The following is a 27353-nucleotide window of genomic DNA, read 5'->3' as shown; positions in this document are numbered from 1 at the left end:
GGTTGTCAGTTTCAGCTGTCCGCTGTAGTGGCCGGTATATTGCTGCAATATTCCTAACTTCTGACCTGTTCTTGTAGCCACATGTTTATATGGCTTGTTCAGTTCAATTTGTGGTAAATGGAACCCTCCAGGATGTGGATAGTGGGCCTTTTAGTGATAGCAATGCCATTGAAATGTCAAGAAGCAGTGGTTAGAATCTATCCAAGATAGCAATTGTCTAGCATAAATATTACTCTGCCCACCCTCTCATTCCTGGTATTCAACTAAACGTCAACTTTCCACTATCTATTCGCTATATAATCAACAGACCAATATATCTATTACTAACCTCAAATATAAATTATTTCCACTCCATTCCAGCCACAAATCTAAATTTCCAACTACTTGATATACGCACTCCAAATTTTCTATCTGAAAGCCTTTGTACATTCAGTTCTGTACCTCATTCACCATCACAAAAGTGACGTAAGTAACAACTATCCTCACAAATACTATTTTCACTCTCAACTACTCCATTTGTTTCACTTCCTCTACACATTGAGATACTTCCCAAAACTATTTGAAATCCTTCTGTATTGACAACCTCTCATGTCAACTGTACATTATCTCACTTTTACCATGAGAAATGCTGCTTAAAAAGCACATGCTCTAACTGCAATTTTTAAGGTCACAGTAAGCATTTAAATGAAACATTTTTAAAAAACTAACATTTTTCAATCATGAAATATCAGTGTTCTAATGACAAATGGTCAATGGTTCAGAGCAATTCCTGTCACTCACCTTGCAGGAATTACCAGTGTTTCTAATTGCCTTTTTCTTACTGCAATGTAAACAAAAAATTCATTTTGATCAATTTCTTCTATCTATAGATCCACATATCTACCAGATTAACCATTCTACAAGTGACTACTGCTCTTATTCTGAAAGCAAAGTGCATTACTGTAAACAGGAACCTTGACCTTGCTTGGCATAAAAGAGAACCTCTTCTGTTGGGCAACAGTTCAAAAAATATAAACACGCCAATATTTGCATATGTAGAATGTTCCAAAGCAACAATGGTACCCCTGTTAAATCAACAATTGTTCTGTGTGGCTCAATCTACAGTCAAAGCTCACCATGATTTTACTGTAGGATCCCAATTTCAACATAGTGTTGGTAGCTAGACATATCCATTTGCCATTACCAAGCATAGTGCTTTGTGGTGCTAGAAGAGAAGTATTTTCCAGGCAAGCTCAACATATTTCTAATTTTGTTGCTGCCACATAAAAAGGCTCCCACATAAAATTGATGAATTAAGTCAATGCAGGCAGGGTAGAACCCATTAGAGACAAATTGTTGAATAACCTGCTTCTGTGAATCTTGAAAAAGGAATCCTCTAGCCAATTATTACTTCTTTACCGTTAACATAGACAGATTAGGTTGATGCTTGGCTGGCTATATCAGCCATCTGTCAACATGCCACTGTATAGACTCAACTTACTAACTGAATACATAACAATGTTGTAATTATAGTGATTCAAGGTTAAAATATTTTTCCAATATTTCTGAGCTAGTAATATCAATCAAAAGAGAAGGCTTTCAAATTTAAAGATTTCGGTCATTTACACTTCATTTCTGAAATCAACAGCTTTAGTCAAATTCAATAACTTACTTAATCTTACTTGAATTGTCCATCCAAAATAAGACTATATAATCACACTGCCTTTTGGATGGCTAGATAGCTAGAAGGAAAAAAAAACATTTTAAATTTATTTTAAATTTATTGAGTACTTATTTTTGTAAACAAAAACATATAGTTCTGCCCTCTGGATCCTCCAAAAGAAAAAAATTCCTCTTAGTCCAAGCACAAGACTGTTCCTTCCATACAGTATTGTCCTAAGGTTGAAACAAGATTAAATCATTTAGTCCCTAGAGACCTTTCTGCTTTTCTGTCAGGAGACTGATTATGTGCCCTAACTCTATTGACCCAAATCTCCTCCATATCCCTCAATAATTTTTTAAAAATCTCTTGAAAAATTATAATTGACAATATCCACAGCCTTTTTGGGGCTTGGAAGAAAAACAAGGTCCTTGATTTCTATTCTCCTGAGCATGAATTTTGCCAAAATGATTAAACCAATCATTCGAGGCCAACTTCAACACTGGTAGGGAAACTCTTGAAGAAAATACTGAAGGTGCAAATTAATGCCCACGTGGAAAGGCATGGGTTAATTAGGGATAGTAAGCAGGACTTTGTCAGAGGGAGGTCATGCCTAACAAATTTGTTAGAACTTTTTTTGAAAAGGTGATCAAGCTTGTGGATGGAAGAAGTTAAGTTGATGTAGTTTATATGGATTTTAGCAAAGCTTTAGACAAGGTCCCACATGGGAGACGGATTGAGAAAAGTAAAGCACATTGGAATTCATGGATACTTGGCATGGTTGATCAGAAACTGGCTTAGTAATGGGACACAAAGTGTAGTGGTAGAAGGCTGTGTATGCATGAAAGGAGGGCAATGTCCAGCAGTGTACAAGAATCAGTATTGAGACCCTTACTGCTTGTTATATACTTAAATGATATATGAAAAATGTAGGGGGAATGTTAAACAAATTTGCACATCACACTAGGTCAATAGAGTGATTAATAGCAAAGATGGTTGTAGGTTACAGGAACATATATATGGATTGGTCAAATGGACAGAGCAGCTGCAGATGGTACTTAATTTTGATAAGTGTGAGGTGATGCACTTTGGAAGAAGAAACAATAAGGGAGTATCTATTGAATGACAGGACACTGGGTAGCTTAGAGGAACACAGGGATCTTGAGGTAATTAGTCACAGATCCGGGAAGCTCACAGAGTATGTGAATACAGTTAAGGCAACATATGAGGCACTTGCTTTCACTGGCCGTGGCATGGAGTACAAGAGCAAGGAAGTAATGTTGGAGTTGTACAGAGTGTTGGTCAGACAATAACTGGAGTACTGCATGCAGTTCTGTTTAGCTCACTTCAAAAAAGAGGTGATAGGACTGGAGGGGGTACAAAGGAGGTTCACCAGGATGTTGCCTAGGATGGAGAAATTGAGCTATCAAGTCAGACCAAAAAGCCTCTAATTATTTTCTTCAGAAAAGTGAAGACTGAAGGAGTCATGATTGAGGTGTAGAAGATTGAGGGGCATGGATAGGGTGAATAGAGAGCAGCTGTTTCCCTTGGTTGAGGAGTTAATCACAAGAGGCTATAGTTTTAGGTTGAAGGACAAGGGATTTAGGAAAAAAAACAAACAAACAAACAAACAAACATTCACCACAGCAAGTGGTGGGAATCTGGAATGCATTGCATGGAAAGGTAGAGAGGCCAGAAACCTTAAAACCATTTGAATGACCACTTCAAACCTCATAGCGTTCAAGGATTATAAAATAAATACAGGAAATTGAGATTAGTGTACTTTTAGCTATAGTTATGTCAGTGGTTACTCAATGGGCTGAAGGGCCTTTTCTGTTAAAGAAGAATTTCTGAATCACGGCCTCATTCTAGATTTGCCCACTGAAGAAACTATTTTCTTGGATCTACTCTCAAATTTCTGCATCATACTAAATATCATGGCTAGATTACCCATCATCCTTTTATTATACAATCTGCCCTCAAAATTAACACGTTAAGCCCTGGCATCATTGGTTGAATTTGTATTATAATTTGTTAAACAATACATTTTTCTGAGTTGTAAAACATTTAAACTACAGAGACACTTCTGGCTAGTGTATGCCAGTCATGTTAGAGCTAACCAGGTTAACCCCACTTCACAGCAATTGCTCCACAGCACAGTTTTGGGTTCCTAATCCCAAGGAACTAAGTCTCACACTCCAGTCAGGAAGGACTGATGCAATTGAAGTACCACTTTAGCGTTTGACCTCCAGGAATTAACAAACAATATTCCAATAACTTTTCTGATTTATTTTTGCATCTGTGTACTAGCTTTTATAGACTTCTTGACCACACTTATTACAACATTAAAATATGGAGAAGAGAGATTTTAAATGGTCGATCTTTATAAAATGCTTTATTTTTCCTGTTTCTGTCATTCATACGATTACAGAGAATATATAGCATGGAAACATTCTAAACAAATACTCCACTAAAACCTTTTCCTAAAACCTCATCTAAATCTGGCATCACAACAATCCATTCCCTCCTTCTTCAAATGCTTGCTTACTTTTCCCTTAATAAAGAAAATTAACACATTCACTTCAATGATTTCCTACAGCACCCAGCTTCATATTCTCATGTTCTTTGGGTAAAAACATTGCTTCTGAATTCACAATTGCCTTTGTTGTATATTAGATTTATGGCCCCTAGTTATGCTCCTACTAGAAGAGGAAGTATTCCCTCTGCACCTATTCAACATTTCAAATTGAAAACAACTCTACTGTCACTCAACTTGGTCTTTTTCCATGAAGGTTAATTCTTTCCCGTATGTAAAATATAATCTTCTGTCATCAACTTGACATTCATCTTGGCACACATTCTATATATTTTGTATAAAATGGCAAGCATGAGAGCATGTTAAGTGCAGTCTAACCAAGGTTTGACTTAGGTCCAGCATTATTTCTAGGGTTGGTAAGTAAGTGTAGTGCTTTGTTTTGCTTTTCTAAAAATAAAAAGGCCCTGCTGATTTGTGTCATAATGTTTAGGGACTAGTGCATTTGTAATCACACACTTCATTCCTCCATGCAGCCTAAATCTTGTCCTTTTCAGCAATGCATAACCCCACTATCTTCCTACTAATTTGTGCTAAACTTTGTGACATACAGTATTTGCATATTCTGCAAATTTATTAATACCCTCAAACTTGTTGCCACCACAAATTTAGAAGTGATATTTTTTATTCTAAAAATCAAATCATTTATGCAAATTGTCAACAGCATTTTCCTAGAACTGATCTTTGGACAACAGTGCTTGCCACCTCCGCTTCTATCAGTAACACTGTACTCCCACATACTTTCTGGAATGAGGCCAACTGGCAATTCAGTCATCAGTCTATTAAAGAGCACATTGTAGCCTATCATCTTGTTGTCAACACACTTAAAATGTCTAACTCTTTGAAGCCTCTTTATGCCCTCCTACATCCCATTTTCCAATGGAGTTTTCTATCATCTGAAAACTTGATCATAACCCTCATCAGGAGGCAAATAAAGCCAGTATCGCATCGATAAAAATCATTACCCATCTAGAAAAGGGATATTCTGCTCCACAGTATAATGAAACTTTGTGAAAATTATCCTACACCAGTTTCCAGTGTCTCATTATATGCATTTTGATTTAAAAGTTAATTATTAAATCAAGTTAACATGGGTCACTAACAAAAAAATTCAAATTAAATTTTAAAATCATTATGGATGGAGGTAATGTGGGCTCCTGCAGCACCACCAGTCCCAGAAGGTCTCAGGTAGATCAGAAATGTTTCTATGATCAGGTGAAATCCCAGTTTATGCCCACTCCCTAAACATAATTAAAACAGTTAACACACAATGAGCAGAATTATGGAGGTCAGCCAAGTTCTTTAGCTTTAAATGTAGAAAACTTAAATTTGCTTTCTTTTCTTTAAAAAAAATCGCTATTTGTAATTCATTAGAATGAGCAGAGAGTAAGTGAACTTGGTCATTCTCAGCTGTTTTGCCATCATTCTAAAATACTTAATCTCCCTTCTTTAGGGGATCATTTGTTATCTGAATTTCAACCTACAAAGACATCTATTTGCACAATTTGTGACTAGTTTCAATCAGTACATGCAGAATTTTAAATAGTCACACATTGAAGTTTGAGGTTTAACTCATTATTAAATTCAAAGGATCCTAATAATTTAATTCCACATTTACATTATTTTTGTCAAAAGGAAGACAGTCTAGTTCTTGCTTTCCACATATGAATGGATAGTCAGTAAGTGTTTAACTTTTCTTGGACAATTACTATTATCTTGACTCCCTGGCTATTTCCAAAATCGCCTTAATGGTTATCTGATATCCAGCACTGAATTGAAATACTTTTCAACCCATTAAATACTGGAAGGCCAACAAGTCAATCTATGTAGTCCTCACCACAAACACTATTCCTCAGCCATCTATTTCATTGAACGTTAGACGTAGGAGCAGGAGTAGGCCATCTGGCCCTTCAAGCCTGCTCCTCCATTCAAGATGATCATGGCTGATCTTTTCAGGGACTCAGCTTCACTTATCCGCACTCTCACCGTATTCCTACATTTTTTTATTGTTCAAAAAAATCTTAGCTTTAAAAACATTGACTGAAGTACTGTCAACTACTTCACTGGGCAAGGAATTCCATAGATTTACAACCTTCTGGGTGAAGAAATTACTTTTCAATTCAGTCTTAAATCTGCTTCCTCTAATCTTGAGACTGTGCCCTCTTGTCCTAGTTTTACCTGCCAAGGGAAACATCTTTTTTTTGGGATTAGTGGTGCTGGAAGGGCACAGCAGTTCAGGCAGTATCCGAGGAGCAGCAAAATTGGAAACATCCTCTCTACTTCTTTTATCTATTCCCTTCGTAATTTTATATGCTTCTATAAAGATTCCCCCTTCATTCTTCTAAATTCCAATGAATATAATCCCAGTCTACTCAACCTCTCCTCATAAGCCTACTCCCTCAATTCCAGAATCAACCTAGTGAACCTCCTCTGCACCTCCTCTACTGCCAGTACATCCTTTCTCAAATAAAGAGACCAAAACTGTACACAGTACTCCAGGTGTGGCCTCACCAGCGCCCTGTACAGCCGCAATATAACCACCTTGCTTTTAAATCCAATCCCTTGAGCAATGAAGGGCAAAATTCCATTTGTCTTCCTAATTACTTGTACCTACAGACCAACCCTCTGTGATTCATTGAATGGAGAAAGACTGTAGAAAGCTACAACACAGAAACAGTTAGGAGTCCTTGTGCTTAAATCACAAAAAGCTAGCATTCAAGTTCAGCAGGCAATAGGGAAGAAAAATGGAATGTTGACCTTTATTTCAAAAGGGAAGAGAGTATAAAAATATGGAAGCCTTGTGCTAGTCAGACAACAGCTGAAATACAGAGACCAATTTTGTGCTTCTTATTTAAAGGGAAGACATACTGGCATTGAGGGCAGTCCAGGGAAAGGTAAACTAAGCTGATCCTAGACTTGGAGGGACTCTCTTATGAAGAGAGGTTGAGTAGTTTGGGCCTGTACTCACTGGTGTTTAGAATAATGAGAGGCAACATTTTTGAAACATAAGATGCTTAGAGGACAGGGCAGGATAGATGCAGAAAGGTTGTTTCTTCTGATGGGATAGTCTAGTTCCAGAAAGAATTGTAGCAAAAGAAATCACACATTTAAGACAGAGAGGAGGAAAGATTTCTAATGAATTTGTGGAATTCTTTACCGTTGGAGGCCTATGGAGGCTGGGTCATTTAGCAAATTCAAGTCTGAGATATACAAATTCTAATCAAGAGTTATGGGGAAAAGGCAGGAAAGTGGACTTGAGGATCATCAAACCAACCTTGACCTTAATGAATTGCAGAGAAAATCTGATGGGCTGAAATGCCTCCTTCTGTTTATGTCTGATGATCTTGACTCTCTCTTTGAAAAGCTGAACCAAACTGTTCAAAGTTTGACGTGCTGAGATTTCAAATCAGATATTTACATCATTTCTAATACTACCTATTTCCACCTCACAACATTTCCCCACTCTGCTTCTCAGCTCCTCTACTGCTGAAACCTTCACTCATGCCTTTGTTAAATTTAGCTTTGACTATCCCAATACACACCTAGCCACTCTCCAAAACATTAGTCTATATAAACTGGAGGTCATCCAAAACTCTGCTGCCCATGTCCGTAACTGTACAACCATTAGCACTGTACACAACCTGGCTTGCGTCCAGTAAAGCAATACCTTTACAAGCCCATTAACAACCCCATCCTTAATTTTCAAATCCCTCCATAGCTTCATTCCTCCCTGCATTTGTCATCCCCTAGAGCTTCAATACATGAGCTCCTAACCCTTGAGTTTTCATCCTTGATTTGAGTTGCTCCACTGCGGTACTGGTCCCTTTAGTGGACTCAGCCCCAAGTTTTATCTCACTTATGATGATCCACATGCCTCTTGTATCAAACACAAGATCAATTGCCCCAATATCTCCTTTTGCAACCTATATAGCAAGTGTCCATCTGTCATAGAATCAAAAGTAATCTGTCGTAGAATCCCAAATGCAGGAGGAGACCATTCAGCCCATCAAGTCTGCATCGAACCTTCGAAGACCATTGAAACCGGGCCCATAGCCCCACCCCATCCCTGTAACCCCGCATAGGGTTTTTTTTCCATGCCAATCCACCTAACCAGCACATCTTTGCACTGTAGGAGGAAACCAGAGCACCCAATTGAAACCCACGCAGACACAGAGAATGTGTAAACTCCACACTGACAGACAGTCACCCTAGGCTGGAATTAACCCAGGTCCCTGGCACTGAAAGGCAGCAGTACTAACCACTGCGCTTTGATGCCACTGTCACACTCCTAATTTGTACCTTGCAGATGGCAAACAGGTTCTGGAGTTAGGCGATGAGTTTTCACTGCAAAATTCCTAATGTCTTCTATTCTTATAATCAGTGTTATTGTGGCCGATTGACCAAAATTAAACTCAATGTTGATACTTGAGGATTCAAGTAATAGTAATACTATTAAATGCCAAGAGGTGGGGGCTAGATTCTCTCACGAAAATAAAATGCTAGAGAAACTCTGCCAGTCAGGCAGCATCTGTGGAGAGAAAAAAAAGTTTCAAGTCCAGTGCCTTTCCGGAAAGCAGCTGGGAAACAGTGGCATTTAAGCTGATAGTAGGGTGTGGAAAGGGTGAATTCAATAAGCGGCGATGGTGTCAAGTGAGAGAGAAAAAAAGGACAATAAAGAATTCCTGATAAGCTGGGAGAAAAATAAGTGCTGAGCAGGTGGTCATTCAAAGCAGAAACAAATGAAAATGGGCTGACTGTGCTAGAGAAAACAGAATTTGGGTGTGTGGGGCTGGACAACAAACATGAAGGGAGAAGGTATTGATGCTCTGAAATTATTAAACTCAATGAAAATCTTGATGGCTGTAAAACAAGTACCTGGGTGGGAGGAGGAAGTGTTGTTTCTCCAGCTTGCATTGAGCTGGAACAATGCAGGCCTGAGACAGAAATGTTAGCTTGACAACATGGGTGGTGTGTTGAGGTAGCAAGCAAATGGAAGCTCAGGGTCATTTGCATGGGTAGACTTACACTCATCCAATTACCAAACGTGCAAAAGCATTCCTGTACACAGAACTCAAATACCAGATAATCAAATACTTGAAGGCTTGTCAATTTGCCTTCATCACTGGCAAATATACATAGAAAATAGCCAAGGTTTCCAATTCTGATCAGAATCCATTACTGCTGCTATTAAAGTCAACACATTTCCTAAAAACATATCCACACCAACACCTTTCAGAGCGAGGTCACAGTGTTGATTTGGGAGAAGGGATATTAGTTATTTCTTCTCTATCTAATCCAAACATCGAGGCCAATTCTAATGCTTAACTACTAACCTTGCATATTTCAAACTACATCAGCTCCAGCTGGGAATCAAATCCATGATTTTGTGCTCTGCATGACTAAATGCATACCAGGTGATATTAATACTCAGTAGGCTACCAGTGTCTTTCTAAAAGAGCTTTAAGGCTCACTTAGACATTACACAGCAGCAGGTGATGCCAGCCAAAATGGTGGAACACAGCCAATCAGTATTGAGATGAAAGCTGAGAATCCACAGGAGAAATCAAGGAGCATTTTAAAAAAAACAGAAGTCTTTATTCATAATCCTAAATTACAGAATTCAGATAAATATCCATTTGCTGATACATGTACCCATGTTTATTGGTTCTATTTAGCTTGCAGTTCAGGACAAAAATCTGCATATTCAAAAATAGTGCCCAAAAATTGAATTTGTTTTCCACTGGATTATGAATTAATGCTCTGCCCAGAGTGGATAAGTGTCCTACTTCTGATGAATTACAAACCAGATCGCAAAAAGAAGAAGTGGAGACAGGGAAGTTATTATTAAAATCAAACCACTATGTTATTTCAAACACCTGTAGATGGGATTTGAACCCAATTCTCCTAGTTCAGAGGTAGGGACACTATCACTGCACCACAAGAACACATTAAAGAGATAACAAATGTAGGTAACAAAGCAGCAAGCTTTGCTTTCAGGTCCTATTGACAACATGAATTAGCAGAGGGTGGTTAAAGCTAGCCATAGACTTCTGAACTCCCTTGATATGGAATAGAATTCAGAAAGTTTGAGAATGGCACATATGGCACCCTTGTTCAAGAAGCATACAGGACATTCCTTTCTAACTACAGGTCAGTTTGTTTCTAAGATTCCACCACTACCAGACTGGGGTGAGAAGTGAGAAAAATCAACTTGCAATCAGAGAGGTTTCAGTATATTAAGGGTGGTAAATGCATTTGTAAAAGACAGATTGTGCTTGACTGAAAAGAACTTTGTATGGACAACCACTGTGAACTTGATTGGTGAATTGCCCACCTCTGCCACAAAAACATGGTGAAGGCAAATCCAAAATTTCCCCAAAATCACTAAAAAGAAATTAATCATGAAATCAAATGACTACACATTACATAAATTCCAACGAGAAAAAACTCCTAAAATACATTCTTGCATATATCTCTAGATTTCTAAACTTTACATAAACCCGTTTCGTGGATAACAAAATTGAGCAATAAAATGACAAATCTCACATAAGCTCTTGTTATTTAATGTGTTGTCAGTATGATTCTTCATATTTTTCAATACTGTTGTGCTACACAATTGAAGCTAACTGGAGGTTGCCAAAACAAGGTACTAAAGTTGTTGGCTTTTGAAAGATCAACATTTACTTTGTTTGCATTAATAGCTTGCTATATGGCCAACTGTCTTGTTAAATTTGACCTTTTTAAAAAAAGGTAACAGATAGAATGCTTGTTTAATAAATAGCCTCATGCTTCCATTTTCAAAGTCAGCTTCAACTCCCCCGCCCAATCTGCCAAGGACATGCAAGTCCTGGGTCTCCTCCACCACCAAATCCAAGCCACCGGATGCCTGGAAGAAGAACAGCTCATCTTCTGCCTTGGGACCTCCAACCACAAGATCAACGGCAATTTCAACAGATTCCTCCCCTCCCCTCCCCCATCATCCCAGATCCAACCTGCCAACCCCCCTCCCCTAAAATTCCTGATGAAGGACTTATGCCCAGAATGTTAACTCTCCTGCTCCTCGGATGCTGCCTGACCTGCTGTGCTTTTCCAGCGCTATACTTTTCAACACTGAGCGCCAGCATCTGCAGTCCTCACTTTCTCCGAGAAAATATAACAATGTTAGAAAACCAAATTACAAATGCATTTATGGATTGGGAAATAAACGGTGACCAAAATTATAACATTTATCATTTTCTGTCGATACATATCGGAGAAAAGAAGCTTGATAAAACTAACAGTCACCCAGCACGGCAAAGAACTAAACCATTATCAATGCAAAAGTATATAATTAGGGGAAAAGGAAGGAAAGAAATTAAGAGTAAAAGTTGTATTCACATAGCACCCTTCACATCCTCAGCATTACACAGCCAGTTGAGTACTTCTTAAGTCTATTCACTCATTTATAGGCAATAGCGCAGCTATTTTGCCTATAGTTAAGATTACTGGCAAGATGAATGTGTTTTCATGGTAATCATTGATGATTTAGTACTGCAAAAGAAAAGCTCCATTGTACCCTTTGAATAGTGCTGTGCCATATTTTACATTCAGTTGAGCAGGCACATAGGGCCTCTGACAATATGGTACTGTCTCAGGATAGCATTGAAGTGCTACAGTGGGGCTTGAAACTGCAACCGTGTAACTCAGGAGGAGCAGAACTACAGTGAGCCAAGAAGGGCAGGCAAAGAATCTGCATCCAAATCCATTGATGCATGGATGGACTGAGCAGATCAGTCAGCCAAGTACTTTGGGAATTGCACACAAGCAGATGATCAGACAGTGTTTCATAATTGCCGGGGCTCTTCAGTGTAAAAAGCAAGACAGATTAACTATTAATTATATATTTCATAAGTGAATGGCAGCATATTCACAGATAAAGCATAGTAATTTGCCCATTTTCTCATGAAGGCACTGGAAAGGGGAGGCATTGACCTAGTATTATTAAATTGCTGAACTGTTAATCCAGAGATGCAGGTAAAGTTCTAGGAATTGCATTCTGTTATGGCAGATGGTGGAATGGGAATTCAATAAAAATCTAAAAACAAATCACACAACACCAGATTATACAACCCAGTTCAACACCGTCACCTCCAAAATCAATAAAAATCTGGAATTCAGAGAGTTGATGGTCAGGAAAATGCATTAGTGTCCTTAATGAAACTGCCATCCTTACCTGATCTGACGATGGGTGATTTTTAACTACCTTCTGGGTAATTAGGGATGAACAATAAATGCTGGCCTAGCCAGTGATTCTCACATTCCATGAATGAATAAAAAATACAAGTTGAGGGTAGTTGGAACATCACTGAAAATGTGTTGCTGGAAAAGCACAGCAGGTCAGGCAGCATCCAAGGAACAGGAGAATCGACGTTTCGGGCATGAGCCCTTCTTCAGGAATGAGGAAAGTGTGCCCAGCAGGCTAAGATAAAAGGTAGGGAGGAGGGACTTGGGGGAGGGGCGTTGGAAATGCGATAGGTGGAAGGAGGTCAAGGTGAGGGTGATAGGCCGGAGTGGGGTGGGGGCGGAGAGGTCAGGAAGAAGATTGCAGGTTAGGAAGGCGGTGCTGAGTTCGAGGGATTTGACTGAGACAAGGTGGGGGGAGGAGAATTGAGGAAACTGGAGAAATCTGAGTTTATCCCTTGTGGTTGGAGGGTTCCTAAGCGGAAGATGAGGCACTCTTCCTCCAACCGGCGTTTTGCTATGGTCTGGCGATGGAGGAGTCCAAGGACCTGCTTGTCCTTGGTGGAGTGGGAGGGGGAGTTAAAGTGTTGGGCCACGGGGTGGTTGGGTTGGTTGGTCCGGGTGTCCCAGAGGTGTTCTCTGAAACGTTCCGCAAGTAGGCGGCCTGTCTCCCCAATATAGAGGAGGCCACATCGGGTGCAGCGGATGCAATAAATGATGTGTGTGGAGGTGCAGGTGAATTTGTGGCAGATATGGCAGGATCCCTTGGGGCCTTGGATCGAAGTAAGGGGGGAGATGTGGGTGCAAGCTTCCAAACAGCACTGGTTTTTAACCTAAAAAAGCCTTCCCTTTGGCCAGAATCTCTCCCACTACCAATCCACACCTCATTGCTAATGAGCAAAGCACTCCTCCAAAAGCACTGCTCATCGTCCAGAGGAAACGCTTGATATTGAACTCTTATTAACCCCTTCAATAAAAAGGGTGCTGTATCAGGGAGTCGGAACAAGGGTAAGGCGATATAGACCGCTACTGCCCTGTACTTGCAGCACCAGAGGTGGTCTGTAGTTCCTAGAAGCTTTTAGTTTTAGATTAATTCAGGAAACAATGAAGGAGAATCACTTCTATTTGGCAAATTTCAAATAATGTCTATGTAACAAAGGTAGAACTGCTCTATTTATCATCGAAAATCTGTTTTGGCAAACATCTTTCATTCACTCTCCTGGTCATTGGGGAAACATTAACTTTTCATTTGCTTAAATCTTCTACTTTTTTAAACAAAATTTTCCCTTGTTTTTGTAATTTTCCAGCACAATGCAGAAAGACTAATTAGAATTATACTCAAGATTACGATCATGGTCATAACCAGCTGTTCGTGTAACTCCAGGAGAACTTACAGGAGCAAGTCAGGAGTGCAGTGAAATACTCACCACATGCCTTTGCAGCTCCAAGAACACTCCAGAATAAAAAAAAGAGACACCATCCAGGACAAAACAACCAGCTCGACTGCTCTCATCTACCACCTTTACAAGCATTACAACATGATTAAAAGATATATCAATAAGATTCACTTGTAATTCAAACCTCCATCAACAGCACCATCCAAATCCACAACCCTTACCATTGAGAAGGGCAAAGGCAGCACAACTTGAGAGAACATAAACTTTTACTTGAAGTGCCAGTTATCACAAAGATTAAAAGATATCAAAACATGAAGCTTTAAAAATTATGCCATACGGTCACATTTTCCCCCTCCAAATAAAATAAAACATACTACATGCTTCATTTGAGTTAATGTTTTGAAAACCTTGAAACTCCAAATTTATCCTAAAGATGAAAAAGAACTAGTTTACACTGTCTAATGGTGGGGATGTTGGAGGAGGAATAACAAAACACATGCTTCTGCAGAACTTTTAAACCAGCATTTTCCTAGAATGTTGTCATATCTGAAGGCTTGGATTGCTTTCAAATATGTATATTTTAGATCTAGCTCATTCAACAATCTAAAGTATTTGTAAGCGACAATATGTGGCTGTCACAGTTTCCCTGTGAAATTTGACCAATTTTCACAAAACGTGTAGCTTTGACATTAGATGATTAATATTTTGCTGCCAGTTTAATAGTTGCAGGCGACACAGATAACAGCATCATACATACAAACACGAAGGGCTCTTTTGGCACAGTCATACTGCCTCTGAGCCAAGACGCTCGGGCTCAAGTTTCACCAACTCCAGGAGGTGTATCATAACATCTGAGCAAGTTGATTAGAAGACATCCACAAATGCATGAATCACGAGCAGACACAAGCCATTTAGCTTCTCAAACTTTGTCCACTGTTAAATAAGATCATGGTAACTCAAATTCCTGCTTAGCCCTGATAATCTTTCACTCCCTTGCTTAACAAGAATCTGTCTATTTCTGCCTTCAAGAAAGTCAACACTTCAGCTTCCATCATCATTTCAGGAAGTCAGCTGCAAAGGCTCACAGCCCTCTGAAAAAAAAATTGCCCCCATCTGTTTTAAACTGAATGATCCCCAATTCTAAACAATAATCTCTAGTTCTAAATTCTCTGTTAGATAAAACATGACAAGTACCTAAATCATATCACTAATTACCTAGCCCAATTCAACAGACTTATTAAATTTAGCTGAATAGCTAGGCTATATTCAAAGTGATGTGCCAATTTCTCCTCAAAATTGGAACATATGACTTTGTACACATGACAGGTATGAAGATCAGGAAAAAAAAATGCAGGATCAACCAGTTCATATTAGCTGGCAAAGGTCAGTTGGCTAAACAAGTGGTTTACAGTGCACAGTGATACCAATAACAGATTCAATTCCCACACCAACTAAGGTTACCACAAAGGAGTCTCCGTCTCAAGATCTCCCATCGCCTGGGGCATGGTGACCCTCAGGTTAAACTATCACTAGTTGCCTGTCTAATGAGAGAACAACCGTATGGTGTGGCAAGACAGTCTTCTCAACTGGCAGAATTGAGAGAGAGAGAAGCGTTTTATCATCTTCACCTCAGTGGACAGATAATTTCAACAATAATATAAAGGAAAATCAATTGTTTACTAATAGAGACGGGTTATAGTCACACTAACTGAGGCAGCTGAATACTTTGTTTCTTTAAAATTTGACAATGGACATCAGAATATACATAGCTTCTATTCCAGAAGTGTTGCTATGAAGCAAAATTCTGCTTTTCTTCCCATATGCAAGCATGCAATATGCATCTGGAAAGATTATCAAGTTACAACAAAAGAATTTGACAAGTGGCAGAAACCAGTAAACCCAGGCAGGTTTATGAAAAATACAATTAATAGCATAGAACATAGAACAGTACAGCATAAAACAAGCCCTTCAGCCCACGATGTTGTGCCGACCACTGATCCTCATGTATGCACCCTCAAATTTCTGTGACCAAATGCATGTCCAGGAGTCTCTTAAATGTCCCCAATGCCTCCACAACTGCTGCTGGCAACGCATTCCATGCTCTCACAACTCTCTGTGTAAAGAACCCGCCTCTGACATCCCCTCTATACTTTCCTCCAACCAGCTTAAAACAATGACCCCTCGTGTTAGTCATTTCTGCCCTGGGAAATAGTCTCTGGCTATTGACTCTATCTATGCCTCTCATTATCTTGTATACCTCAATTAGGTCCCCTCTTCTTCTCCTTTTCTCCAATGAAAAAAGTCCAAGCTCAGTCAACCTCTCCTCATAAGATAAGCCCTCCAGTTCAAGCAACATCCTCTTGATAAATAATTGCATTCTGATCCAGCCTAGCACCTTGGAGAATTTTATTTCAAAAATATTTTTTTTTAAAATGGTAGCTTGTCGTCACTGGCAATAATGGTATTTATTACTCATCCCCAATTTCCCTTGTACAGAGGAGGCTTGCTAGGTTATTTCAGAGGGGATTTCTCTCCACAGATAATGCCAGATCTGCAGAAATTTTCCAGCAATTTCTGTTTTTATTTCAGAGGGGAATGAAGAGATGACCACATTACTGTGCATCCAGAGAAACAGGTTTACCAGACTGGGTGTTAATAATACATTTCCTCTCCAAAGTGACATTAGTGAAACAGTTCTTTTTAAATGATAATTTCAGTCACAATTACTGTGCCTAGCTTTCAATTCTAGATTTCTTAAATTGAACTTTAATTTCATTAGCAACTGTGATAAAGTTTAAAAGTGTTTCCATTTTATTAGCCTGTGGCCCTCTGGATTACTCGTCCAGTGACATAATCTCTTTGTGTTTATGAAAACAAAACTAAATGACCAAACAAATAGCACCACATGAAAAAAAAAGCTCCCAAGTCCACTTACGTAGCCATGTACAGCATTTAGATTCAGATACATATAACACCACATTGCAATTTACAACAATGCCAAAGAACTCATGAGGATAATTTAACTCTTTCTGAGCCAATGGGCATATAGTAAATGTGACATACTCCACATGTATGAGGGGAAAGCTGCCCGCAATTTTCCCACCCTGGGTAATTTATACTCCAGGTACGCCTAACAGATTGCAACAAGGATAAAGTTATATTTGTAGCAACAAAAATATAGATTATAGAAATGACTTTTGTTCAGGCACCCCAACCAGAAGTCTATTTTGCCAATATTATCATTATTTTCTCACACTGCTGCTGAAGTACTTTTAAACCCAAACATGAATATTCACACAGTAGTGGAGTATGTGTTGTGTTGCAAAACTTCATCTAAAGCATTCCTTCATTGATACTCATACAAGCATTCAGCTATAAAGAACGCTCAATCTAATGTTTTTGGTTCCATTTAACCATCATGCAGGCAGTTCTTCTATAATGCTGTAGTTGCTTTCCTCGCTTAATAGAAAAAGAAAATCACTTAATATAAATCATGGGGCCTGTGGGAAAAATGGGGTTGGGGCAGACCAGCAAAAAGAAAATCACTCACGATCGCTCAAACATCACCCAAAAGTCTAAGACAAAGTATAACACAGCCTGATAAATCATATTTATCAGTTAAACAAAAGTAAATTTAACACAGAATATTGAAAAAAATATTCTAAATGCAGGGACATTATGGTCATCATGATGTGCAAGATCGACTCCCGTATTCCTGTTAAGTGAGCAATATCATATTCTCTCCTTACGCTCAAAACTCTTTATAATATCTAGCTTCCCTTCGTATTATAGCCTCTCTTTTGTGATCATCACATACAATGTTATCACGAGGACTCTTCTTGCTAACGTTCTTGTCATTATGCCCCTCTATTTTTTCAAAAGGGAGACTCTAGGAGCAGTGTACCTTTCACAGGACGTTGCTCAATGTATCTCTCAGAAAGCTGCTCTCTGTACAGTACCTCTCACAGAAAGCTGTTCATGTCAACACACGTGCAGAACGACATGAAGATCGGCGCTGACACCTGCATATGCGCAAAATGAAGCACGCAGAACGATCACCACTGGAATCGTATTATTGCAAAGGAGATAAGAGTTCTCAAAATTCCTGGTCTTAATTCCTCAGCGACGCTTAGCAAATTGCGCTGCCAGAACACATTAACCGAGAACTACCTGTACTACCAATAGTCTGCACAATGACATGCATGTTTTACTGCTTATCTTATAAAATACACACTTGCAAATGAGTTGTCTCGTGCTTCCTTCAAATAAAATTAAGAACACTTCTAAAAAGAAAAGAATTCCAACTGATAGAAAATACTGAACTTCGTGTACTTACATTTCTGTGCAGTTTACAATGTGCTTGCTCTGAAATAGCGTGATGGCAGTATTGTCCTGATAAATATTCAAAATCCTCTATGCCTTCACACATTTTATAATGCAAATTGTTGTTGGGTTGCTCTGATTAACCAAGGTGGAAGCCAACCCATAATGCAATGCAAAATTATAAAAGTTAATTACTATGATCCAGTGGTGTACTGTAAAGTACCAGTTGATGTGACAGAAAGGCAAACAATTGCTTACAGATTTCTAAAATTTGTTCAATAACTGGTCTGACTAATGACCTTGTTGGTTCAAGAGTGCCAACAGCTAGAAATGAAGCAGGTAACCTAATGTCCAAGCAGCTGCCTCCTGCACCTTCAAGTGTAAACCTATTGGTCGCTTTATAATGAAAGCATTTTAACCACTGCCAGAAAAATATTAGAGTCCAGGAAGCAAGTATCTCTCTGATCACTAAATAACTAGTCATTGTTGATTTTGGCTACGTTTTGTTAGCACTCAGCGCAAATGTCAATTTCCAAGGATAAGCCTTTTACTTCTTCTGAAAAGCCTGACTATGAAGTAAACAAGGAGGCAAAAAATCTTTTCCACAGGTCAAACAATGAGTTGGTGCAATATTAATATTTACCATCTGAAATAAAATATGTGTTACTGAACCTTCATAGAGCTCTGAGACACAAAGATATTATACTGACAAGCTACGAAGATCAGTCAAAACTTCTACAGTGATTGGTGTTCAAGAGCATACTTGAGACTAAATCATTCTGCAGATACAGAAATTACATTTGTCTCTCTCACTAGTAGATTAGATTCCCAACAGTATGGAAACAGGCCCTTGGGCTCAATAAGTCCACACTGACCCTCCGAAGAGTAACCCACCCAGACCCATTCCCCTACCCTGCATTTACCCCCGACTAATGCACCTAACACCATGGGCAATTTTAACATGGCCAATCCACCTAATCTGCACATCTTTGGTCTATGAGAGGAAACCTGAACACCTGGAGGAAACCTAAGCAGACACAGGGAGAATGTGCAAACTCCACACAGTCAGTCACCCAAGGCTGGAATTGAACCCGGGTCCCTGGTACGGAGGCAGCAGTGCTAACCACTCAGCCACCGTGCCACCCCTTTGAAACTGTTTTATGAAATTTTCAAATTCAGAATCTTGCTTTCTTGCTGAAGTTTGTACACATAGCTGAAGTGATTCAACTGAAGTCAAGCAGCATAATCTGCTATATCAGCCAAAGGAAAGACGTAGTGCCAGTAGATGCTTACATTCCATGTTAATATATAATGGCATCTAGTGTTGTCTCAACACAAACATTGCCTGAGTAGAGATATTTATAAAATCAACCTGTTCAGATGGGTTACAACACAATCCTGGAGCAGGTGGGACTTGAACCCAGGCCTTCTAGTTCAATGGTAGCGATACGGTCACAGGGCCAAAACAACCTTTACAATATTTCCTGAGTTTATGCTATTTAATCTATTTTTCCTAACCAACCTGTTAACTGATATTATTACACATTTCTAATCCAGATGTAGGGACTCTACCAATGCACCACAAGAGGTAAATATGAACTGATGGTGCTTAAAGTATTAACCTACTTTTCTAATCAACTTGTTCAGAGATGTTAATATTTCCTGAATGTGTTTCTGTTCATTAACATCAAAATGTTTTTCCTTTGTTTGGGTAATTGAAATGAGCTTGAGATATTCCCACCTGAAATCAAAAAGGTATGGCACTGGAAAAAGCACAATAGGTCAGGCAGCATCCAAGGAGCAGAAAAGTCGACGTTTTGTGAAGCTCAGTGGCTAGACCTGCCGCCTCACAGCACCAGGCACCCGGGTTCAATGCCAGCCTCGGGCGACTGTCTGTGTGGAGTTTGCTCATTCTCCCAGTGTCTGCATTGCCCACAGTGTTCAGGGATACTCGAGGGTCGGTGTGGGCTTGTTGGGCCGAAGGGCCTGTTTCCACACTGTAACAATTCTATTCTTCTCATAAGCCCTTCAAGATGAATGGCTTATGCCAGAAACATCACTGTCCTGCTCCTCAGATGGTGCCCGATGTACTGGCTGTGGAAGCTGTCTTCTCTCTCCACCAGAATTGCATGTGAGACAATCCATTTTCCTGACTTTGTCTTTGCCAAGAGTCCGTGTACTGAATGTTACTATATTGTAACAGTTTGCTGTTTAGTAGTTCAATAACCTTGAGCTTACCAATTGGATTCAAAACTAGCTTAATGGCAGGAGGCAGAATGACGTTGAGTTGTTTTTTTGGACTAGAGGTCTGTGATCAGCATTGCTCCACAGATATTGGTGCTGGGTCCACTTTTGTCTGTCATTTATATAAATGATTTTGATGAGAATATAGAAAGCATTGTTAGTATGTTTTTGGATGACACCAAGATTAGTAGTAGTGGACAGTGAAGAAGGCTATCTAAGATTACAAAGAGATTTTGATCAATCAGGTCAAAGTCTGAAGAATGGCAGGTAAGTTTAATTTGGATAAATGTGAGGTATTACATTTTGCAAAAACAAACTAAGGCAAACTTAGGGTTGTAGAACAGAGACCTAGGAGTTCAGGTACATACTTCTTTGATGGGATGGTTAAGAAGGTATTCAATATGCTTGCCTTTATTGCTCAGACTTTTAAACATAGGACTGGAGATGTTATTGGGGAGCCTTCTTCTGGAGTTCTGGTCACTGTTATAGAAAGGATATTATTAAGCTGAAGAGGGTTTATAAGAATTTACCAAGATATCATCAGGAAAGGAGGTTTTGAGTTATAAACCTATAAAAGTGTGAAGTCATTCATTGGAAGGTAGAAATTGAATACAAAATTCAAGTTAAAGGCAGGATGCTTGGCAGTGTGGAGGAACAGAGGGATCTTGGGGTTCCATGTCCATAGATCTATCAAAGTTGCCACCCAGGTTGATAGGGCTGTTATGGTGTGTTGGTTTTCATTAGCAGGTGGATTGAATTTAAGAGCCTCAATGTTATGCTGCAGCTATAGAGTCCTGGTTAGACCACTCGTGGAATATTGTGTTCAGTTCTGGTCGCCTCTTCAAAAGGAAGGATATGGAAGCTTTAGAGAGGGTGCAGAGGACACTTACCAGGATGCTGCCTGGAATGGAGGGTATGTCTTATGATGTAAGGTTGATGGAGCTAGGGCTTTTGTCACTGGAGTGAAGAAGGATGAAAGGTGACCTGATAGAGGTGTACAAGATGTTGAGAGGTATAGATAGAGCAGAGAGCTAGGGACTTTGTCCCCATGGTGGAAACACCTATCACAAGGGGGCATAATAATTGATGGAAGGTTTACAGGAGATGTCAAAGGTAGGTTTTGTTTTTTCACTCAGAGTGGTGGATGCATGGATTGCACTGCCAGCAGGAGTAGTCAACTACATAGGGACATTTAAGCAACTCTTGGATAGGCACATGGAAGTTAGTACAATGAAGAGTAAATAGGTTAGTCTGATCTTCGAGTAGGAGAAAAGGCTGACAACATCAAGGGCTGAAGGTCCTATACTGCTATGTGGAGAGGATGGATAGGCTGGGATTTTCTTTCACTGGAGCATAGGAGGTTGAGAGGCGACTATATATAGAGGTTTCTAAAATCATGAGTGGTATCAATAAGGTTAAAGGGCAGGTGTCTTATCCCTAGATTGGGGAATATCAAGACTAATGAGCATATTTTTAATGTGAGAGGAGAAAGATTTTTAAAAAAGGACATGAGGGGCAACTTTTCGGTTTTAAAAAACAAAAACACTGATTTGTGTGGAATGAACTTCCAGAGGAAATGTTAATGCAGGTGAATTATAACATTAAAAAAACATTTACAGAAGTACATGAATAAGAAATGTTTGGAGGGATATGGGCCAAGTGCAAGCAGGAGGGACTAGTTTAGTTTGGGATCATGGTTGGCATGGACTACTTGGACAGATGAGTCATATGGCATGTAAACAGACCAATGATAAGCTTTCCAATAGAGTTCATTATTCCAAATTCTTTTGTTTGTATTTTAACTGAGGATAATACAGCATGTTTTGCTTAAAACTAAATAGTGTGACCAACTGAATAATATCTTGAACGCAGCACCTTATGAATGCCTTTGAATAAAAAGTTAGGGTCTAGGCAGTCTCTTTGATATATTTGCAGGAGTTTAGTCTGCTCCATAACAAGTGGTAAATAACATTCATGTCACACATACTAGGCAATGACCATTTCCAATGACAGAATCTAATTATTGCCCCTTGACAATCAGTGGGCATTATAACTGCTAACTTCCTGAACTGGATCAGCCATATTCATACTTTTGCTATAAGAGTGAACCAGAGGCTAGGAACTCGGTAGTAAGGAACTCAACTTCTGTTTCTGCATTACCCATTCACCACAAAGGTGGTACAAGTCAGGAGGGAGATGGAATACTCTACACTTTCCTGGTACTGTCCAAGAACATTAAACAGCTTGACATCCAGGTCAAAGCTGCCCACTTGATTGATACCACATCCATCACCTTCAATATTGATGCAGTGATGGCATTGTGTGCCATCTGCTAGATTCACTGCAGTAACTCAAGGCTCCTGTTATAGTAGTTTCCAAACCCACAATCTCTACTGTCTAGAATGACAGGAGCAGTAGATGCATGGGAGCAGAACAATTAGCAACTTCCCAAAGAGATACATCAGACTTGGAACTCAAATTAAAGCAAAATACTACAGATTCTTGAAATTGAAGAACCCATCATTAGTTTGCAAGCCATCATTATCATTGAAAATCTGCTCTAGTGCTCCCATGGGACAGCACGGTGATTCACCAGTTAGCACTGCTACCTCATAGCGCAAGGGTCCTGGGTTTGATTCCTGCCTCGGGGGACTGTGTGAAGTTTGCACCTTCTCCCCATGTCTGCGTGGGGTTTCCTCCCACAATCCAAAGATGTCCAGGTCAGGTGAATTGGCTATGCTAAATTGCCCATAGTGTTAGGTGCAGTATTCAGGGGTAAAATAAAGGATAGGGAAACGGATCTGTGTGGGTTACTCTTCAGAGGGTTGTTGTGGACTTGTTGGGCCAAAGGGCCTGTTTCCATACTGTAGGGAATCTAATCTAATCTGGAAAAAAGCAAAATGTGCTGGAGAGCAGCAAGTAGAACAGATGGTGAAGGTGCCCAGAACAAAAAGGAAAATAGTGTGTTCACACCAGTAGAGAAATGATGCAGATGCAGAATAAGTGTTAATACTGGAAAATAGGTCAGCTGTTGAAAGCACACTCAAATAGGATGGAAGGGTGGGGCAGTGAGGGAGTGTAATCAAACTGGAGGACCATGTTTCTAATCTAAAATTGCTGAATTCAATGTTGAGATTAGAAGACTGCGAAGTGTCTAAGCAGAAAATGAGTTGTTCTTCCAGTTTGTGTTGGGTTGGGTTTCACTGGAGCACTACACTAGGCTTTCAGTGGAAATGATGGCTTGCAAGCTAATGACGGGTTCTTCAATTTCAAACTGCCTACAGCCCAGAGGACTCAACATTGAGTTCGCCAATTTCAAATAACCTCCCTTCCCATCCCCCGACTTCCTCCCTTCCACTAACCAGATTCACTCCTTCTATTGACCAACCAGGTTGTACCCTCTACCTGACTCCACCTATCTCCACTTCACTACCCTGCTCCCTACCCCAAGTCCTGAAGGGTTACACTCAAAACATTGACTTCTTCACCTCCTGATGCTGCTTGGCTTGCTGTGTTCTTCTAGCGTCCTGCCTGTCGACTGTCACAAATCGGTAACAGCATTAAAAATATTTTCTAGCTCTCCTCAGTTCTGAAGAATCATGTTGGACATAAAACATCAACTCTCTCCACAGAAGCTGCCAGTCCAGAGTTCCTCCAGCACTTGGTTTTTAAGATCTGATTTGGAACAACAAATTACTGTTCATTTACTATTGCTGGGTAAAACTACTGAAATCCCTCCCTACAGCATTGAGAGTATACCTTCACCCCTTGGACTGCAGCAGTCCCAGCTGGTGACTCACTCAGAATCCTCAAGGGCAACTAGGGATGAGCAATAAATGTTAGTTTACTAACCCACGTGCCAATAAATAAATAAATAACGATACATGAACCACAAAAAGGACAGGGCCATACAAAAGATATTGCGAGCAAGGCAGAATTTGGACACTGTTCTGGAAAGTTAAGAGTCAGAGAGAAGCCATGATATATAGGGATTTGAAAAGAAAATGAAGGCTCTAATATTGATCAAGTGTTATATTCATAGATGCAAAGACCTGGGGGGAGGGGAAGGGAGTCTTAAAAGTCTAAGTTAAAACAGATCAGGTAAAGTGCAGAATGACTACTATATTAACACAGTCAGAGATGGCAATAAACAGGAGGCAGCATTTATGGATCAGTGCATTGAGGGCAAGTCTTGAGATGCCATGTCGCAGTGTACAGGACATTGGTGAGGCCACTTCTGGAATACAGTGATCAATTCTGGTCTCCCTGCTGAAGGAAAGATGTAAAACTTAAAAGGGTTCAGAAAAGATATGCAAGGATGTTACAGGATTGCAAGGTTTGAGCAACTAGGAAGAGATTAAATATGCTGGGACATTCTTCCCCTGGAGCATTAGAATATGAGGGGTGACCTTTTAGAGGTTTCTAAAGTCATGAGGAGCACCAATAGGGTAAATAGACAAGGTATTTTTCCTAGGCTTGGGGAGTCCAAAATGAGAGGGCACAAGTTAAAGGTGAGGAGGGAAAGATTTAACAAGAACCTGAGGGGGCAACTTTTTCCAAGGTGGTGTAGGTATGTAATGAGCTGCTAAAGGAAGTGCTGGGGGCACATACAATTACAACATTTAAAAGGCATCTGGATGGGCATATGAATAGGAAGGGTTTAGAGGGATATGGGCCAAATGCTGGCAAATGGGGTTGGCTCGGACGAGGTGGGCCAAAGGGTCTGTTTCCCTGCTGTGTGACTTATGAATTCCTTCCTCCGATCATCGCCGATAGGACACAGTCGGGGGTTTTCACAACAGACCTGATGAAAGAGCAGTGCTTCGAAAGCTAGTGCTTCCAAATGAACCTGTTGGACTATGACCTGATGTTGTGTGATTTTTAACCTTGACTAAAACAAACAACCACGATTGTACTCGCTACTGAGATGAGCAAAACATATTTACTCCCCAGATTGGAATCTGTAAAATACTTAATACGAGATGCTGGAGAACTGCAGTTAAACTGTACACGAGTAAGAAGGATTAACTGCCTCACAAAAAACCAGACGAGCAACATCTAACATTGGAATGATAAAAACAGATATTTAAAGAGACGGAAAAATTAACCGAGGGTTCCGTAGCAGCAAACAGGGAAATCAAAATGAGAAATGAAAGGGGCCAATGGTGAAAAAAAAACAGGAAGGAGAATATTAATTTCACTTAGTTAATGTTCTAAAGCAGCGAAGCTAGCAAAAGGAGATTTAATAATAGTCACGGTGAAAAGCGAGTTAACAAGAAACCCCACCCAACCCTCTCCCGCCCGGGTTTAAACACCCGATTGGTAAAGACAAAGTAAACACTTACTAAATTCAAGGAAGAACAGAACGGCCTGACTTTCCGTTATATACTCTTCCGCTCCCTGAGAGCTCCGTTTAGCTGCTCAGTCGCCAACAGTGGGCGGGACAAAGATTTCCTCTCACAGCGAGAGAGAGAGAGAGAAGGCAAAGTAGGTTAAATGCCCTTCCTATTCGAACGTACAACAGCTGTCTATGCGTAAGCTGTTGTAGCACACAGAAAAAAACGTACCTGTAGCTGATACTGTAATGTATGTTCCTTGGAAACAACCCACATCTGCTTTTCACAAACAAGTTAAGTTTTGTTTTAGAAAAATGTTGGAGAGATCACACGTGAAATGTTTTAAATCACTTTAACTTGCTAAAAGGGATAGTTTTATTGTCTTTATGTTCAATGGTCCGCACATCCGTTGTACCTGCTAGCTTTTTGTTGAGTCAAAAAGAAGTGTCTACCTTGCTATTCTTGGAAAGTTATGCAATGCATTAAGTAAACCGTAACACCACAACTTCATGGTATGCCGCGATGTGAGATGGGATGTTGGTATCTCTGGCAAGGCTGACATTTGTTGCGCATCTCTGATCTCCCTTGAACTGATCGGCTCCCTCAGCCATTCCAGACAGCACTGGCCATTGTTGTGGACCTGGAGTCACATAGAGGTCAGGTCACGTAAAACTGCAAATTTCTTTCACTACATTAGAACCAATTAGCATACCAGATTGGTTTGCTTTTACAACAAACATGGACACCATTTTGGCCAGCTTTTAATTTTAGATTTTTATTGATTTTACCTTGGGGCTCTGGAATATCAATCATCATTAGGCCACTGCCTCCCTAGCTGACGCAAACTTGTTATGCATTGCCCTTCTTGTGACTTGCTGAATTATCTTGTTTTCCCTGTCTGGTCTCACTACATGCAGCTTGATTATTAACACCTCTCATCTGTATTTTACTGTTTTGCCCATATAATTCAACATTTTATTAGTTTTGTTGATTGCACTTTTCATTGATTGAACACTGTTTGAACTCTTGGGTGTCTTTCAGCTTTGTTATGGTTTCAACATCCTTTACAAACTATGTATGTGTCACTTTTTGATTCTTCCTAAGTGTACTTGTCTGTATTAAATTTCATCTACTTTTGTCTAATTCTTTATGTAACCCCTGAGCTCTGTCCTTTGCTTTTACTGCCTCTCATAGTTTAGTATCGTTTTCCAATTTGACCACTTTGTATTGTGTTTCTGAATCCAGGACATTGATATAAATTAGAAACTGTAGTGGTGCCAGCTGGTACTAGTAAAGTGATCATAAAGCATTATCAATGGTGTAAAAAATCAACTGTTTTATACTAATGTTCTCCATTTTCTTATTTAATTTGGTCTGTTTCTTTCAGGCCACACCATTATGTTTGACACTTAATTGCTTTTTAAAGAATCCTGCAAGTCACTCAGTTACATTAGAGTCGAAAAGTGTGGCACTGGAAAAGCACAGCAGGTCAGGCAGCATCCGAGGAGCAGGAGAGTTGATGTTTCGGGCATAAACCCTTCATCAGGAATGAGGCGGAGGCAAAGGGGGCTGAGGGGTAAATAGGAGGGTGGGGGTGGGAC

The 27353-nt window shown here is 39.8% G+C and overlaps 2 long non-coding RNA genes across 3 annotated transcripts in view; one reads left to right on the top strand and one right to left on the bottom strand.

The window, feature by feature from the left end:
- LOC122555291 lies at positions 1–26402 on the bottom strand. 2 transcript variants are annotated; one of them, XR_006313223.1, is made up of 3 exons: positions 25762–25854; positions 1652–1721; positions 1–820 (listed from the first exon to the last, which is right to left on the bottom strand). It is a non-coding gene; the product is annotated as an uncharacterized LOC122555291 (long non-coding RNA). The 2 variants fall into 2 exon arrangements; XR_006313224.1 differs by lacking the exons at positions 1–820; positions 1652–1721 and adding an exon at positions 1770–1875 and having other exon boundaries at positions 25762–26402.
- The window catches only part of LOC122555292, a 54534-nt gene continuing 53100 nt past the window's right edge, over positions 25920–27353 (top strand). Inside the window, exon 1 of the long non-coding RNA XR_006313225.1 lies at positions 25920–26045. This is a non-coding gene — a long non-coding RNA (uncharacterized LOC122555292). The remainder of the gene's footprint in view (positions 26046–27353) is intronic.

Source organism: Chiloscyllium plagiosum, chromosome 12 (genome assembly GCF_004010195.1).
Source record: "Chiloscyllium plagiosum isolate BGI_BamShark_2017 chromosome 12, ASM401019v2, whole genome shotgun sequence".
NCBI classification, from domain to species: Eukaryota; Metazoa; Chordata; class Chondrichthyes; order Orectolobiformes; family Hemiscylliidae; genus Chiloscyllium; species Chiloscyllium plagiosum.
The sequence above is the reverse complement of the archived record's forward strand: the minus strand, read 5'-3'. Positions and strand labels throughout refer to the sequence as shown.